A 17,342-nucleotide genomic window follows, 5' to 3' on the forward strand; every position below is an offset into this window, starting at 1 on the left:
ATGTTTTCAGTGTTCCCAAAGTGGTCAGGGCAAAATCTAATCACTTCTTCTGTGTTCTGAGCTTTATGAGTTTCTGACCTTGTTTTAGATCTGAACTACACTAGTTTGCAGTTGCTACCAGCCATCTGGCATCAGCTCTGGTGGTTCAGAGAGACAGAACTGGAGGCTCCCTTTGTCATGCTTTGTTTATCCCTCTTCAAGCTGCCAATTGGGTTCAAAGCTGGCATAGGGACCCTTCTCTGCTTCTGGGGACTAAGTCACACTGTTGCTATTTGCTTAGATTTTGTTCTTCTCCCTGTATATTACCCAGGATTTGTGACAGTACCTTACCCCTCTTCAATCCACCCTAGATCTATGACTTAGTCTAGGTAGTGGGTGATAGATCAATACCTTTTCCTGCACCCAACATGATAGCATGCTCATATGGACCTAAGACATCATCTTGTCCTTGTACACAGCACTTGCCTGGGAGCTATAATGCTCTATATGGAATGCTCTTGGCTAGACCCTATTCCCAGCATCTCCAGACCTCTCTGTTTCTTTTCCTATGCTGATCTGAGCTGAAAAACACGATTCAATGTTGCTTATTTTTGGATTTTTCCATCAAGATTCCATTGGATATGTTTTCTAGGTCTGTGAGGAATTAATTTTTGTTGGTTGGGAGGTGCTTCTTTCTTCTATTCCACCATTCTGACTCTGCCTTCTTCAGTGAATAATTTAATGCAATTTAAACTCTAATTTACATTACATTTTATTAAATCTTGAATTATTTATGCATATCTAATTTCTCCTGTGGAGAAGTAGCATGGTATAGTTGATGGAGAGTTGATAATGGAATCAGGTAGTTAAAAAAAAAAAAAAACATTTATTAAGCACTAGGTATATGTTAGGTATTGTGGTGAACACTAGAGATATAAAAAAAGTCAAAAATCATTCTTAACCTCAAGGAGCTCATATCTAATGGAGGGAGAAGCATGTAAATAACTAGATACACAGAAGATATAAACAGAAAAGGCTGCTAGGTGGTGCAGTAGATAAACATTGGCTCTGGAATCAGGAAGACCTGAGTTTAAATCTGAAAAGCTTTAAATGCCAAATGGGGGAGTTTGTATTCACCCTTGACTTTCTGCCCCCTCATCTCCAATCTTCTCAATTTAATATCCCTAATATCCCATTCTAAAGCCATCCATTTCTTCTTGTATGCTCTCTAGAATGCTTATTCCTTAGGTTATAAGCCTGAATTTATCTTAAATCTTTTCCTTCTCTACTACTTTCCTCTTCTGGCTTTCACTGAGACCTAACCCCCTTGTGATGACAGCCTCCTTGGCTAGTCTTTCTAACATTGTTGTGCTTCAACTCATCCTCTCAATTCAAGTCAAGTCAGAAGAGTTGGAAAACTCTTTCTTCTTCATTGTCATTTCCAAACTCATACTCTACCATCATCATTCAGAATCTTTTCCTCTTTTGAGGTTTCTTCACTTTATATCTGCTGGTGTCCTGGTATAATAAATCTAATAGTTGTTGTCTACTGATCTACAGGATCAGTCCTTCTTTGCTCAATTAGTTCAGTGCCTGCCTTCATAATTGGGTCCTTAATATCTGTCTGTCTGTCTATCTATCTATTCATCCATCTATATAGATATATAGATTCTCCCTCAAACATCCTTTTTTTCCCACTTTTCAAATTATTCATTTTTTATCCATTCTTCTACTCCACCTCTACTTATCTATTCATCCATCTATATAGATATATAGATTCTCCCTCAAACATCCCTTTTTCTCCATTTTTCAAATTATTCATTTTTTAATCCATTCTTCCACTCCACCTCAACAATATATAGAAATGCCAATTCCATAGTCATGAATTCTGAATTTCCCTTGTTATCAATAATAATCTGTTATCATTCCACCTCTCACTCTGCCTTGAAAGCATAAAACTTGTTCTTTGCCCTTACTGTGACTTTCAATCCCTCAACTCTTTTTTTCCCCCACTATCACCTCTGGGATGCTTATACTTTTTCTTCTTCCCCGTCTTGGTGAATCATTACATGTCTTTTCTTGAATTGCCCTATTGTTCTATTGTCAATCTAGCCCTGTCAAGGCTTATTCCTGGAGTGTTTCCACCATCTTTCTTCTCTGATTCTATTCACATGTGGCCAAATGAAGTTGGAGAAAAATCACAAAACCATGTTGACTATCTCCAATACAATTTATGTTACATAACTTTAACTGGGTCCTCACTGCAGCAAGGCAATGCTTTATACATCCATAATTGACTCACTCACTATCCTACTCTACCCAAAGAAACTTTAACGAACTTTTTATCTCTCTTCAAACTTCCCTTAACTTTAACTTCCCTCACTTGGAGAGTGATCCATTGGAAAACTTGCCTAATATTTCACTGAGAAATTTGAAGCCATTTACTGAGAGCCACTTCTCTGGTCTACTAATTTCATAGCACCAAATACCTCCTACCACCTGCTCCACCTTCAGTCCTTCCTCACATAAAGAGGTAGCCCTTCTCCTTGCCAAGGTTAATATCCCTACATTCAAAGTGATTGATTTCATTCCGTATCTTCTCTAGCAGAGAGCCCCTTCTATGAACGTCACTCTCTCCCTTATTTCAGTCTATCCTTGTCTATGAATATGTCTGTGTCTTCCCCATCTTCAAAACAGTAACAAACCTTATTGATCCATCCATCTCAGTTATTATCATCTCATTTTTCTGCTCCTTTTTGTGACTAAACTCCACAAGAAGGCCACCTACAATAAGTGATTCTACTTCCTTTGTTCTTTTTCTCTTCTGAACTCTGTCTTGTTTCTGATCTCATGATTTGCCTGAAAGAATGTTCCTAAAGCTACCAATGATCTTTTAATTGCCAAATCTAAAAGCCTTTTCTTAGTCCTCATCCTTCTTGATCTCTGTGCAGCCTTTGGCACTCCTCCTCCCCCCCCCCCATATTTTCCTTGATATACTCCCCTTTCTAGGTTTCTATGACACTATTTTTTCCAGGCTTTCCTCCTAGTTGTCTGACCTCTCCCTGGATTTCCTTCTAGGTCATACCTGCTGTCCTACAAAGTTTTCTCCTGGGATTTTTTCCTTTTCTCCCTTTTCACCCTATTTCATTTGGTGATTTCATCAGCTCCCATGGATTCAGTTTTCATCTCTAAGCCGATGATACTCAAATTTTCTTATCCAGTCTTAATCCCTCTGCTGATCTCCAGTCATGCATCATCTCCAGTCACCTACTGGACATCTCAAATGAGATGCTCAGTTGATGTCTTAAATTCAATATGTCTAAAACTGAATGCATCTTTCCCTCTAAACCTTCTACTCTTATTAATGTTCCCTTTATTGTCACCAGCCTCTCAGTCATCTAGGCTTACAATCTGTGCATCATCCTCAAGTCCTCATTCTCTCTCTTTTTCAGTATCCCATCTCTTCGCTAAGTTCTGTCAACCTTGCCTTCATGCAATTTCTCATACAGCATCCTTTTTCTCCTCTGACACTGTTACTACTCAGTTCAGACCCTCAGCATCTCACATCTGAACTATTGCAATATCTTGCTGCTTGGTCTCTTGCCACACGTCTCTCTTCACTGCAGTCCATCATCCAATTACTTGTCAAAATGACCTTCCTAAAACCAGAGTCAAACCATGTCATTCCTATCCTCATTAGCAATTGTGGCTTTCTGTCACTTTTAGGACCAAATGTAATCCTCCCCCTTGTTTGGATTTTAAAGCTCTTCCAGTTTTCCCTTCTTCCCCTTCTTCCAGTTTTCTAACACTTCACTCACATTCAGCAATACTGACCTCCTTGCTGTTCCTGAAATAGGACCTTTCCATTTCCCGACTCTTAGCATTTTTACTGGCTGTGCCCCATTCCTGGAATGCGCTCCCTCATCAGCTATGCCTCCTGGCTCCTTTCAAGTATTAGTTAAAATCCTATCTTCTACAAAAAGCCTTTCCTTGATCCCCCTTAAAGCTAATGTTCTTGTTTGTGCATGGTTGTTTGCATGTAATCTTCCCCGTTAGACTTTGAGACTCTTAAAAGCAGGACTGTCTTTTGCCTTTCTTTATATTCCCAGCACTTGTTACAGTGCTGAGAATGTAATAGGCACTTAATAAATGTTTATTGACTGTGACTGATCCAAGGAATTCCTTCACTAGGAAGATGACACAGATATGGCTACTTTGGAAAACTTACCTTGGTAGCTAATCAGAAAATGGGCTGGTTATTGCAACTGGCTATTGCAATAGTTCAGGTGTGAGGTGATGAGTGACTGAAGTAGGATAGTAGTGGTGTCAGAGGACAGAAAGGAACATAAATGAGAATGCTATAAAGGTAAATTTGCAATAGGTCAGGTGAGAGTTGATGAGTTTTTTAGGAGAGAGAAGGTAGAGTATGCAATTGATGTTTTGAAGTAAAAAATGACAACATTAGGCAATGGATTGGATACATGAAGTATGAGTAGTCAAAGTGTGAATGGCTGGATGGATATTGGTACTTAAAAAGTGAGTGATAGGGAGGTTTGGAAAGTAGAAGAGTTTGGGAAGAAAGCTAATGAGTTCTATTTTTGACATATTGAATATGAGATGCTTTGGGAACATCTAGTTTCAGATATCAAATGGACAGTTGACAATATAGGACTGTAGCTCAGGATATTCATAAGAGCTTGATAGAAATGATCATTGAACCCAGAGGACAATGGGAATAGCAATTCAATAGAGTAATAGAGAAAGAAAATGTTTGTCTAGTTGTAGTTAAGACCCAATTAAAATAAAATAAAATAAATTTGTAGTTCAATTCCTGTTTCTGACAGATAATGTTTGTGTAACTCTAGGCAAATTAAACTTTCAGTGTTCTAAGCAATTCTCTTAGATTACAAATTATAGGGACAGCTAGGTAGTGCAGTGGATAGAGTACCAGCCCTGAAGTCAGGAGGATCTGAGTTCAAATTTGACCTCAGACACTTCCTAGCTGTGTGATCCTGGGCAAGTCACCAACCCCAATTAACTCAGAAAAAAAAAAAAAAGATTATAAATTGTAGATTTGCAATAGTAGGAAGTTTCATGCCTCATGGACTACTTGTGGCCCACAGCATTGTCCAATATGTCTCAAACTAGATTAAAATATAATCAGAAAATACTTAACAAAATAAATAACAATACTATAAAACACAGGTAATATGAATATGTAGTTTTCTAAGGCAATAGGTAGCCTGTAGGGATCCTTATGTAGGGGCTAATGGCCCCATTTCTAGTTGAGTTCACTACCCCTGTATGTCAATGAGATCACAGTTCTGGTCCCTACCGAATTCTCCTTTGAGACCATAAGCTTCATGAAGGCACATGCTCTCTCATGCTTCTGTATATTCCCCCAGGGTCTATCATTGTATTTTTGTGTGTGGTGCATTTTCAAATATTACATGAATGATGGAGGCAGGGGAGTGAAGAATAGCTTGCAGTAACATCCCTGTCTCTAAGAATCTTGGCACTGAAATATAGGTTCTACCTAAGTGTGCAAATAAGAGACATCTGCCTCCTTCACCTGGAAGCACCAGTAGGAGGGGCCTCTCCCGCAGAATCTTCCAGCATATGTTTGAGAAAATTTTCTCTATGGAGAAAACTTTGCTGCCATATGTAATGGGGAAACTGGCAGCACCTCAACTGACTTTGGGCCCCATACAAATTTTGTCCATGCCAGGTTTGGGGAAGAAGTTAAGTTACAGATATATATACTGTATATATATATATACAGTATATATATACTGTATATATATATATATACAGTATTTCATAATCTAGGCACTATGTAGATAAATAGATCACATTTTATATTCTATATAGGATATTCTATAAGTACCTGTAAGTATACTCTATATAGGATATTGTATAAGTACCTGTAAGTATATTCTATATTCTATACAGGATATTCTATAAGTACCTGTAAAGTACTCAATAATAGAAATTCTGAATAGATACACAGGAATGGGGAGAGGAGTCAGGAAAGTGTAGGAAATGACACTTCAGTTGAGTGATGAAGGAAGAAATGAAGTAGGAAACAATCATAGCATAGGAGAGAGTCTGACCAAGTTGAGGAGATAGAAGGTAGAATGTCATTTACAGGGATGGGACGCCAGCTTGACTGGACTGCAGAGAAATATTTAATTAATCTAAAGGAGTAATGTATTTTTTAATGCAGAAACAGTGGGGAGCCACAGCTGTTTCTTGAGCAGAGGAATAATATAATGATGATGTTAATACTGATGCTGTTAATAATTACAATAGCTGATATTTCTAAAATGCTTATTCTGTGCCAGGAACTGTGTTTAGTGCTTTAAAAATTTGATCCTCACAATAACTCCAGGAGATAGATGCTATTAATACCCCCTTTTACAGATAAGAAAACTGAGGCAAATTATAGACTTGCCAAGGATTACAGCTTACAGCTTACTCAGGAAATTCTAAGTTCAAATCCAGCCTGAGTCACTTAGTAGCTCTGTAAGTTGTACTTAGTGCCAAGGATGTATAGCCCTTGTAAATTTGAGGTGCTGCATTCCACAACTTCAATATGTAGCTTATTCTTGTTTCTTTTTCTTTTAACACACCACCACTAGTTCATTTTTAAAGTTTTTTTCCATCTAAAAAAATATAACTCTACTAAATTTTATTTCTTTGTTTGCAAAAGAAACATTACTTAAACAAACAAACAAAAGCAAACACTTAACTATGCACATGATATGACTAGATCATTTTGAAAGTATTCCTCTTAGTAGGAATTTCCTGAGTCCAGACCCAGCACTTATTTTACCATCTACCCGACTGGTCTCATCAGATCTGCACTTTAAAAATACCCATTTGGCAGATGTATGAAAGTCAAATTGAAGAGGAGGGAGACTAGATTCAGGGAAGCGCATTAAGAGTCTATTGGAGTGATGAGATCCTCAGAATGATAGTGACATGAGTAGGAAGAAAAGAATGGATGAGATAAATGGCTTGACAGAGCTTGACAATTGATTAGACACTGGGAAAGGGTGAATGAGAATAAGGGGTCAAAGATGACTTCCAGGTTGTTAACCTAAGTGAAAGATAAGTAGCCACAATAGAAAAAGATAAGTAGAAATTTTTTGGCCATGAGAAGTCTATGGGATGTCCAGGTGGATAAACAGTTGGCAATGAACTGCTGTTTAGAAGGTAGAAAAAATCTGGACATATGGCAGAGATACTGGAAGGGTTTGCCATTTTTTTCTCCAGCTCATTTTACATATGAGAAAACTGAGGCAAACAATGTTAAGTGACTTGCTTACATAGCTACTGTAAGGTCACATTAGGATCTCACAGCTAGTGTGATTTTAACTTAAGAAGATTAATCTTCCTGACTCAAGCTTTAGCACTCTATCCACTGGACTATATGTGTGTATATGTATGTATATATACACACACACACAAATGCATATATATGTATAGACACATGCACATATATATGTGTGTGTGTATGCATGTATGTACAGATGGATAGCTAGTTATATGCTATCTACCTAGAGATAATATCTGAACCCATGCTGCTCCACAGGACAAAGTATAGGAGGAGAAGAGAAGGAGTCTCAGTTCAGAGACCTGGATGTAGAGGGTAGAATATGGATGATGATCCTACAAAGAAGGACCTGCTCCCCAACATTTTGCAGCTAATGAAACTGAGCTGTGAATTGAATTACTTGTTCCTAGAGAAAATAAGCTTCAGAACCCAGAAATGAACTCATCCTTTCTCCTCAAACCTCATGTTCTTTCCAATGTAGTAGATTACCTCCTGTAGTTTATATTTATATAAGAGCTTATATTTTAATGTACTGCTTTAAACTTCTCACAATACTTTGCAGATGTCATCATTCTTTAACCCATAAAATAAGAGACGTGAAGCAGGTAGCATACATATCATTATCTTTCTTTTTACAGGAAAAAAAAGGAATTCAGAGAAGTGAAGCAGCTCAGTTGAAGTTACACAGCAAATAAGAGCAGAATGAACTCTAGTCTAGGTTATCTAATGCTACCTAATGTTAAGGAATTCAAGTTCATTAGCATTAGATAGCATTGAGTTCATTAGCATTAGATAGCATTAGATAACCTAAACTTGAATTCCTTAGCATTAGATAGCATTAGATAACCTAGACTAGAGTTCATTCTGCTCTTATTTGTTGTGTTCTTCAACCGAGCTGCTTCACTTCTCTGAGTTCCTTTTTTTTTTTTTTTTTTTTCTGTAAAAAGAAAGATAAGATTAGATTAGTCCAGTGCTTTCTTCATTCCTCTACCTGCTAGGCAGGCTCCATAATATCCTCCATCCAACCTCTCATTTTTCAGATAGGGGAAAAAGCTAAGAAAGTCTTGTCCAAACTTTTGTAGTGACATAATAACAAAGTCAGTACTAGAGCTCATTTCTCTTAAAATTCATCTCTCTTACTACAAATCCTCCCCTTTACACTGTCTGTTCCTCTTGCTCCTGTTGTCTTTAGACAAATTATCTGAGACGATTTCCTGGTATGATCTAATGGCAAATTAAAAACCCATTTTAAAAATCTTTTTGCTGGGATGAATGCTCTTTTTAAAAATTGTTTTATTTTTTTTCTGGTTATACATGTATATTAATTTTTAAAATACACATTTCTTTATGAATCATGTTGGGAGAGATAAATCAGAACAAAAGAGAAAAACCATGAGAGACAAAAAAAAAAAATAGAAAAAAGAAGTGAACATAACATGTATTTATTTACATTCAATCTCCATAGTTCTTTTTCTAGATGCAGATGCATTTTCTATCCATTATTATTAGGATTGCTTTGGATCACTGAAGCACTGAGAAGAACCAAGTCTTTCATAGTTGATCATCACATAATCTTGTTATTACTATGTACAATGTATTCCTGGGTTCTGCTTATTTCACTGAGCATCAGTTCATGTAAATCTTTCCAGGCTTTTCCATAATCAGCTAGTTCATCATTTTTTATAGAGCAATAATATTCCATTAACGTCATATACCACAACTTGTTTAGCCATTCCCCAATTGACACACATCTACTTATTTTCCAATTCTTTGCCACCACAGAAAGGCTGTTACAAACATTTTTGCACGTGTGGGTTCTTTTCCCTCCTTTATGATTTCCTTAGGGTACAGATCCAGTAAGTGATACTGCTGCATCAATGGTACGGTAACCTTTTGGGCATAGTTCCAGAATGCTCTCCAAAATGGTTGGATCATTTCACAACTTCACCAACAATGGAATGCTCCCATCTTGAAGGAAGTGAATGAAGGATTTCTAGTTAAGGGTCCCTGGAAGAGAATCTCTCCTATTCACCTTCCTTGCCAGTGACAACAATCTAACTGCATCCTTGGTCTCCTTATATCCCTGAGTGTCTCATTGGGCTTTAGGATTTCTCTTGTGTGATTTAAAGCACTTTCCACATATATTGGCTTGTCTGTTTGTTCTTTGGAAGCCTCTAGCTCTGAAGGAAAATGCTTCATTCCCCCCTGCCAACCTCACACCAAGTTTCTTCTCTCTGAGATTATTTTCTGTCAAATTTGAATCTATCTTGTATGTACTTAGTTGTTTGTATGTAGTCTTCTTCATTATCATGTGAGCTACTTGAGAGGAAAGATGGTGTTTTTGCTTTTCTTTGTATTCCCAGTGTAACTTATTACAATGGCTGGCACATTGTAAATGCTGATTGATTTTATCAGCTCTAAGCAAACAATAACTCAATCAATCAAAAGCACCTTCAATAGTCTGAGACAATTCTCAGGTCTTGGAGGACTGGGAATATCCTGTCCTATGTCTTATACATAGCAGGTACTCAGTAAATTTTTGTTGCTTAATTGGTTATGATGGAGTAACTCCATCATTTTCGTTTTGCTCCAGACTCCAGACATTTTCATTTGTCTTGCACAGACTTGACTGCTGCTTTATCCCACTAAGTAATTCCTTCTCTTCCAGTAATCTATCAAATTTTGTTGAGGATACTAATGGGATTGTCTGGGAAGTGGCTTTAGGCAACTAAGGAAACAAACTGGGAGAGGGAGGGTCTGCTCAGCTTCCCCAAGCAATTTCTATCTTTCTTACATCTATTCCACAGGTATCTTACGTATTGATGTATATTCATGTTCTCTCCTCATTAGAATATGAATTCCTTGAGGGCAGGAGATGTTTTTGTCTTTCTTTGAATTTCTTCTTCAATTCTTAGTGGAGTGTTGGCCTGAAAATTCTTGTTGATCATTTCTCAGAAAGCTTCATTTCTTTGCTTTGGACATAGGTGAGGAATAAAAGAGTAGGCAAGCAAGCAAGCAAACAAACAAAACAAACTAGAGGTTCCAATTCCAGCTTTTCCATTTATTATTTTTATGCTTTTGGACAAATTACTTCATTTTTCATTTGTAAAATGAGAGTTTGGATTAGAAGGTCTTTGTCACAACCAAATCTTATGGACTAATGATTATTGTCTTAATTTTATAGAGGACGAGCAAAATCATTGGTTCCCAAGGTCACACTTGTAATAAGCATAAAAATTGAGAGCTGAACTCAGGTTTTCTAATTCCAAATATAATGTTCCTTGTTTGGTATAAAGGAGCACTAGGATGGCATTACATCTCAATATTTGGAAGAGACTTCTTATTTTTATTGTTTAGTCAATCAGTCATGTCTAACTCTTTGTGATCCCATTTGGAGCTTTCTTAGTAAAGACACTGGAATGGTTTGTCATTTCCTTCTCCAGCTCATTTTACAGATGAGGAAACTGAGGCAAGCAGGGTTAAGTGACTTGCCCAGAATCACACAGCCAGTAAATGTCTGAGACCAGATTTGAACTCAGGAAGATGAAACTTTCTACTGTGCTATCTAGCTGTTTACAAGACTAGGCTTTAGAGGTAGGTCACTTATATAGTGGAAAGTGGGCTGAATTTGGTGCCACAGACCTTCAGTCCAAGCTATAATTCTAACACTTTCTAGCTATGGGAGGATGATCCTTCATCTGAATTGTAAGAGGTCTGATAAAATCTTTGCCACTTTAAAATCTCTTATTCTAATTCTTCATCTTATAGAGACAGAGAGCTTTTTAGTGATTTGTACAAGAGGTAGTTAAAAGCCACTGGTCTAGCACTGGTGAGGTGGCAATGGGGGATGTCCCTAGTGGGGATTTCAACTCAGAGCTAGGATGTGGTTAGGATTCTTCTGGGATCTTCCTTGAATCCCTGAACAAATACAAAACAGATTGGGGACATCAGCAGCATCTTCTAATTAACAACAATAATCAATACAAGAACATCAAAGACTATTACTAAGGATTCCTCTGCAGCTATGCAGAGAGAGCAGTTCTGATGAGCTGGCCACAGTATTTGAATGCCAAGTGCACATTTACTTAAAAGATTATTTTACAGAAAATAAACACAAGGAAAGTGTTCACAATGAGGTCAGAAGAGGCAATATAAGGACACTCTCAAGGTCTCTCTGAAAAATTTTGGAATTGATTCTAAGACACAGGAAACACTGGCACAGAACCAGCCAGCATAGCATGCCCATATCAAAGAAGGCACTGCACTTTATAAATAAAGCAGAATTGCAGCAGCTCAAAAGAAACATCAAGAGCAAATTTAGAGACAAAAACAAGTTTTTTAAAATTTCAATAGTATTTTATTTTTCCAAATATATATAAAGATAATTTTCTTTTCTTTTCTTTTTTTAAAGATAATTTTCAAAAAATATTTTTGTAAGATTTGGAGTTCCAATTTTTTTCTTCCTCCCTCACCAAGATAGTAAGTAATCTGATATAGGGTATACATGCAAAATCATGTTAAACATATTTCCATATCAGTCATGTTGTGAAAGAAAAATCAGAACAAAAGGGAAAAACCATGAGAAAGAAAAAACAAACAACCCCCCCAAAAAAGGTGAAAATTGTATGCTTTGATCCCCTTCAGTTTCCATAGTTCTCTCTTTAGATGTGCTTGATATTTTCTATCTATTGGAATTGTCTTGAATCACTGTATCATCACATAATCTTGCTGTTACTATGTACAGTGATCTCCTGGTTCTGCTCACTTCACTCTGCATCAGTTCATGTAAGTCTTTCTTTTTGCACAGGGGATCTTTCCCCCTCTTTTATGATCTCATTGGGAAACAGACCCAGTAGAGACACTGCTGGATCGATGGATATGCACAGTTTTATAGTCCTTTGGTTATAATATCTATATCTATATCTATCTATCTAGTTCCTAATTGTTCTTATATGGACTATTTGTGTCTGATCTGTAGTAGAGACTTCCATGCTTGTATTGATTTGATCAGCCATAGTCAGACATACTGTATCTTGACTACAACATGATGATGTCATTTTGGTCCTCTTTGAGCATGAAAAATAACAACCAACCAATAAAACTGGGAGGACTCTTAAAGATCAGCAATTTATCCTTTACCAACAAAACCCAAAAACCTTCTGGGAGTGTCTTTTCTCTCACAGAGAATGAAGACAATTACTTAGAAGGTAGGAAGATGGTTGGAGCTATGGCTATAAAAGAAAATATCACATTTTGACCGATTCCCATAGTTATCCAAGACCACTGACTACTTTTCATGGAACAGATTTCAGAATCAGAACTTTATTCAGAACATGATAGGAAGCCATGAAAAGCTTTTCATCAGGGGAGTGGTAATATGCAAAGTGATATATTCAATCCTAATCAGAATTTATTAAACTCCTAATCATGTGCCAAGTGGTGTGCAAGATCATTTGGAATAAGGAGAAAAGAGATATGAATTAGGAATATTCCTATTGATTGCACATTCATGAGCATCAGTCAGTCAGCCATGGAATCATGTTACATACTTAATAAATGTTTATGCAATTGAATTGAACATTAAACTTCTTAAACACTTATTAGCTGTACCATCTCTTGGGCTTGGTTTACTGACCTGCAAAATGCTGATAAAAGTAGTAACTATCTCCTAGGATTGTTTTGAGAATCCCACATCCATTGGAATTGTCTTGGATAATCACAAAATCTTGCTATAACTGTGTACAATGTTCTCCTGGTTCTGCTCATTTCTGCATCAGTTCATGTAATGAAATCTTCAAAGTGCTACATAAACATTGTTCACATTAGTGGAGGGATTTAGTCTTGCTTCATGGATGTTCTCTGCTGCTCTGTAGGATGTTCTGCCTACAGTACAAAGAGAAGAATACCCTGGATACAACTGTGGATCATTTCCATTAGTTTTGTATAGAGCTGAGAAAGTAAGCATATAGATTTGTAGTTACTGATATCCTCTCAGTCACCTTATTCCAATAATGTCAACTAGGATTTTTCCATTTGTTTAGTATCTTCTCTTCTTTTAGATATCTTAAGAACTGATCTCTTGTTGCCCTTGAAACCATATTGCCTCAAACTCAGAATTCCCTTCTGTTGACTTGGTCTTTGACCATCTGCCCCTCTTTTTTGTTTTGTTTTTTTAGTAACATTTTTTTACTCTTACATTAGAGTTTGGGATGCTAGAGTGCCAAAGGGTAGGTTCCAATGTCACCGATGGAGAAAATAGTTTGTTTAGAAATGCTGATGATTCTGTTCTATTTTGGCCTGTTTGTGGCCTTCTAATTTCATCTCAAAATGCCCTTGAGGCTCTCTGACTTAATTGGGGTCTCATGCTTAGCTTTCAACAAACTCATCTTTACCTCCCATGATTTTCCCTGTTCTACAAAGCTGTGCTGCTTTTCTTTCTTTCTTTCTTTCTCTCTTTTTCTCTTTCTTTCTTTCTTTTTTTACCATCAAGGGAACTGGAGTCATCATATTTGGGCATTTACAACCTAGTACCTTATGTACTCCTTGAGAATGCAGAGATTACACTAAAGAAGACAAAGGTGGAGAAAAGCAAATTAAATATATAGAGAATTAGTTCATGCTGGCAGCTACACAATTTTGTGGGGATTGGATAAATTCTCAGTGTATATGAAGGAAGGGAACATACTAAAGAAGGCACTAAAGAAACTTGGACCATATCATTAACAAGATAGGATGACTGAAAAGACATTAGTAGTTACTGATGTCATATGTCTACTTTCCTAATTATATAAAATATTTGCAATAATATATATATATATATATATATATATATATATACCTATATCAAGGCATCCTTTTTAGAATATTAGAAAGGAAAAGGCATGTGTCTGCAAAGCAATGTTTCACAACAGATAACATCTTTACCATCACACAAAATTGATTGAAAGATGAAGAGAAGATTTAATTAGGTGCAACAAAAGGCTGCCTTAAAGACTCTCCTTCAAAATGGTATCTTATGCCTATGTCAAACTTTAGATAACTTTGTTATCTTCTGATAATTTCCTGAATATTAATATCAAAGGGAACATAAAATAAAGTGTTATATGTATAACAAAGGTGTTTGTAACTGTCCTAAAAGAAATCCAGATTAAAGTCTTAAGTTGGGCTGGGAATTTCTCTATAGATGGTAAAGTCCTCCAGATGCTCTTATTAACAAATGAATTTTTTTGACTGCATGAAGCCCTACAATGCTGATGAAGCTTCCCAAGTGAGATCAAGAATCACTCAAAACACTTTGACATAAATATTTACATATGAAAAATCACATAGAGTTGGATGAACACCTTCTAGAGATTATCCACAGTATGTAACTTGAATAGATGCTGTAAATGGACAATGACTTGGGACCAGAATGGAATAGGAAGAGGAGGGTAGGCAGGATTGCTATAGGGAAATTGCAGAGAACTATATAAAACAATAATAAAATTAATTTGAAGGAATAAAATGTCAAGAATCTCAAGGGAAATAATGAAAATAGTAGAAATGATGAGGGCCTAGAATTATTAGATCTCAAACTATACTATAAAGCAGTAATCATCAAAACCATTTGACACTGGGAAATAGAAAAAAAAAAAATGATCAGTGAAACAAGCTCAAACATGCTGGCCTAATCTTTGATAAACACAAGGACTATTCCAATAGAGTAAGGATTATATATTTGACACATATTCTCCCCTCCTATCAAAAAAAAAAAAAAAAAAAAAAACAAAGGAAAAGGGAAAGCAGTTTGGCAGTAACTGAGTTAAGACTGTGATTTTATATATTATAATAGTTATTCAATTTAAATATAAAGAGACTCATCATAAGATTTTTAAAAATTGATAATGAAAGAAAGTACATTTGTACAACTATGGCTTTGGGAAGAATTATTAACTAATAAAGGATATAAGTGATTGTTAGAGATAAAATATATGTTTTTGATACCTACAATTGCTATATACAAACAAAATCAGTACAATTAGAATTAGAAGAGAATTATTTAATAGGAAAATTTTTGTAGCAAATATTGCTGAAATAAGATCTGATAGATGGAGGAGGGAGTCAAAATGACAGAGAAAAGGAAGTGACTCACCTACCCAGCAAAATTGGGCATAATCCTTTTTTTTTGGGGGGGAATCTAATTCAATGAACTTTTAAGCATTCCTGATGTAAAGACCAGAACTGAATAGAAATTTGACTTTGAAATACAAGAGAAACATAAAAAAGGTAAACAAGAAAGAGAAATCATAAGGAATTTAATAAGGTTAAACTATTTCCTATCCCAACTCATAAGAATGGCAAAAATGATAAAAGATGAAAAATGTAAATGTCAAATGTCAAATGCATCCAAATGCATTTTGATTGGAGTATGACTTGCTTCTGTATAGCAAAGAATATTAAATAAATAAATTACACATACCCTTTGCCCGACAATATCACTATTAGGCACATACACCAAGTAAGTCAAAGAAAAAGGGAAAAGTCCCAGGTATACAAAAATATTTATAATAGTGCTATTTGTAGAGGCAAGAAACTTGTTGTTTGTCCTTTATTCTCAAAGAGGACTGTGACATCAAGGAGATGGCAAACTAGAATGAAGATGGAGAATGATTGAAGTAGTTATGGTAGATTATATAATTGAAAATTATTTCACTCTAAAGATGATGAATAGGAAGAATTCAGAGAAATTTCGTAAAACTCATATGAACTGATGCAGAACCAAGTTAAGTAGAATCGACAGAACAAAATGATCACAATAATGTGAAGGAAAAGACATTGAAAGACCTTTGATCTATGATAATGCAATGACTGATATTGGCTTAAGAGGATTTATGTTGAAGCATACCTTCTACTTCTTGATTTAAAAGTGTAGATTCAGAATAAAGCATGAATTTTCAGACATGACCCATATATAGATTTTCTTTTATTTTCTATTTATTGCACTCATTTATTTTAAAGAAGGGCTTTATTGGGAGGTAGGGAGCTGTAGCAAGGATATAAAAGTGACAATGATTTAAAACAAAAGAAACTAATACAACTTAAAAAGAAAACCCATGAGGCTCTTTTAATGACTTCAAACTTTTTAAAACAAAGACTCATCTTTTTTTTTTTTTTTTAGCACTAATATTATTCCAATAATCCCGTAAGGCCCTGAGTCATGAATCACTATAATCTCTGAATTAAAGTTGAAAATCAACTAAAGAGCAATGATAAAGTGCATAATGAGGGTGAATAGACTCCAGCACATTATAAATGAGAAATTATATAAGAAGGGTACAATAAAAGATACTATCAAGGAGATATATAAATATAAAAAATATGAACCAGTCATTGTGGCAAGAGTAAGGCATGAGCAATTGACACCTTATGCATTAACTATATGGTATCCATTTGATATCAAGAGAACTCAAGAAAAGTCTCTAGAATATTGAGAAGACTCTCTGTGATGAAAAATGTGGGAGAGTCAGAAAGTATTATGAGCTCCATCATTGGATACAATACCTATATTGACAAATCATAGAGCCATTGGAGCTCTAATCTCCTCCATAAAATTTTGTAAAGGGAGTTTATATTCTGCAATGGCATTGCTTCTGGAGAATATCTTATTCTGCTTGGCAAATGGAAGTAGTGTTTACCTACCAAGATTGTTTCTGGGCTCTTTTAGCCTCCTTGTTGTGGTGATTGCTTTATGTGAGTTCAATTTCTAGGGGGAAAAGAAATTAATCTATGTAAATTTTCTTTCTTTTTCCCTTCCCTTCCCTTCCTTTCCCTTCTTTTCCTTCCCTTTCCTTTTTCGTTTTTCCTTTTTCTTTTCATTTCCTTTTCTTTTTGCTTTCTTTTCCTTTTTCCTCTTTCTTTTTTTGTTTCTTCCTTTCTTTTCTCCTTCTTCCCTTTCCCCTTTCTCCTTCCCTCCCTTCTTTCCTTTTTTTTCTTTCTTTTTTTTTGGGGGGGGGGCAGGATCACAGGTTTACAGAAATAGAGGTGG

This window comes from Sarcophilus harrisii, chromosome 2, assembly GCF_902635505.1.
Source record: "Sarcophilus harrisii chromosome 2, mSarHar1.11, whole genome shotgun sequence".
NCBI classification, from domain to species: Eukaryota; Metazoa; Chordata; class Mammalia; order Dasyuromorphia; family Dasyuridae; genus Sarcophilus; species Sarcophilus harrisii.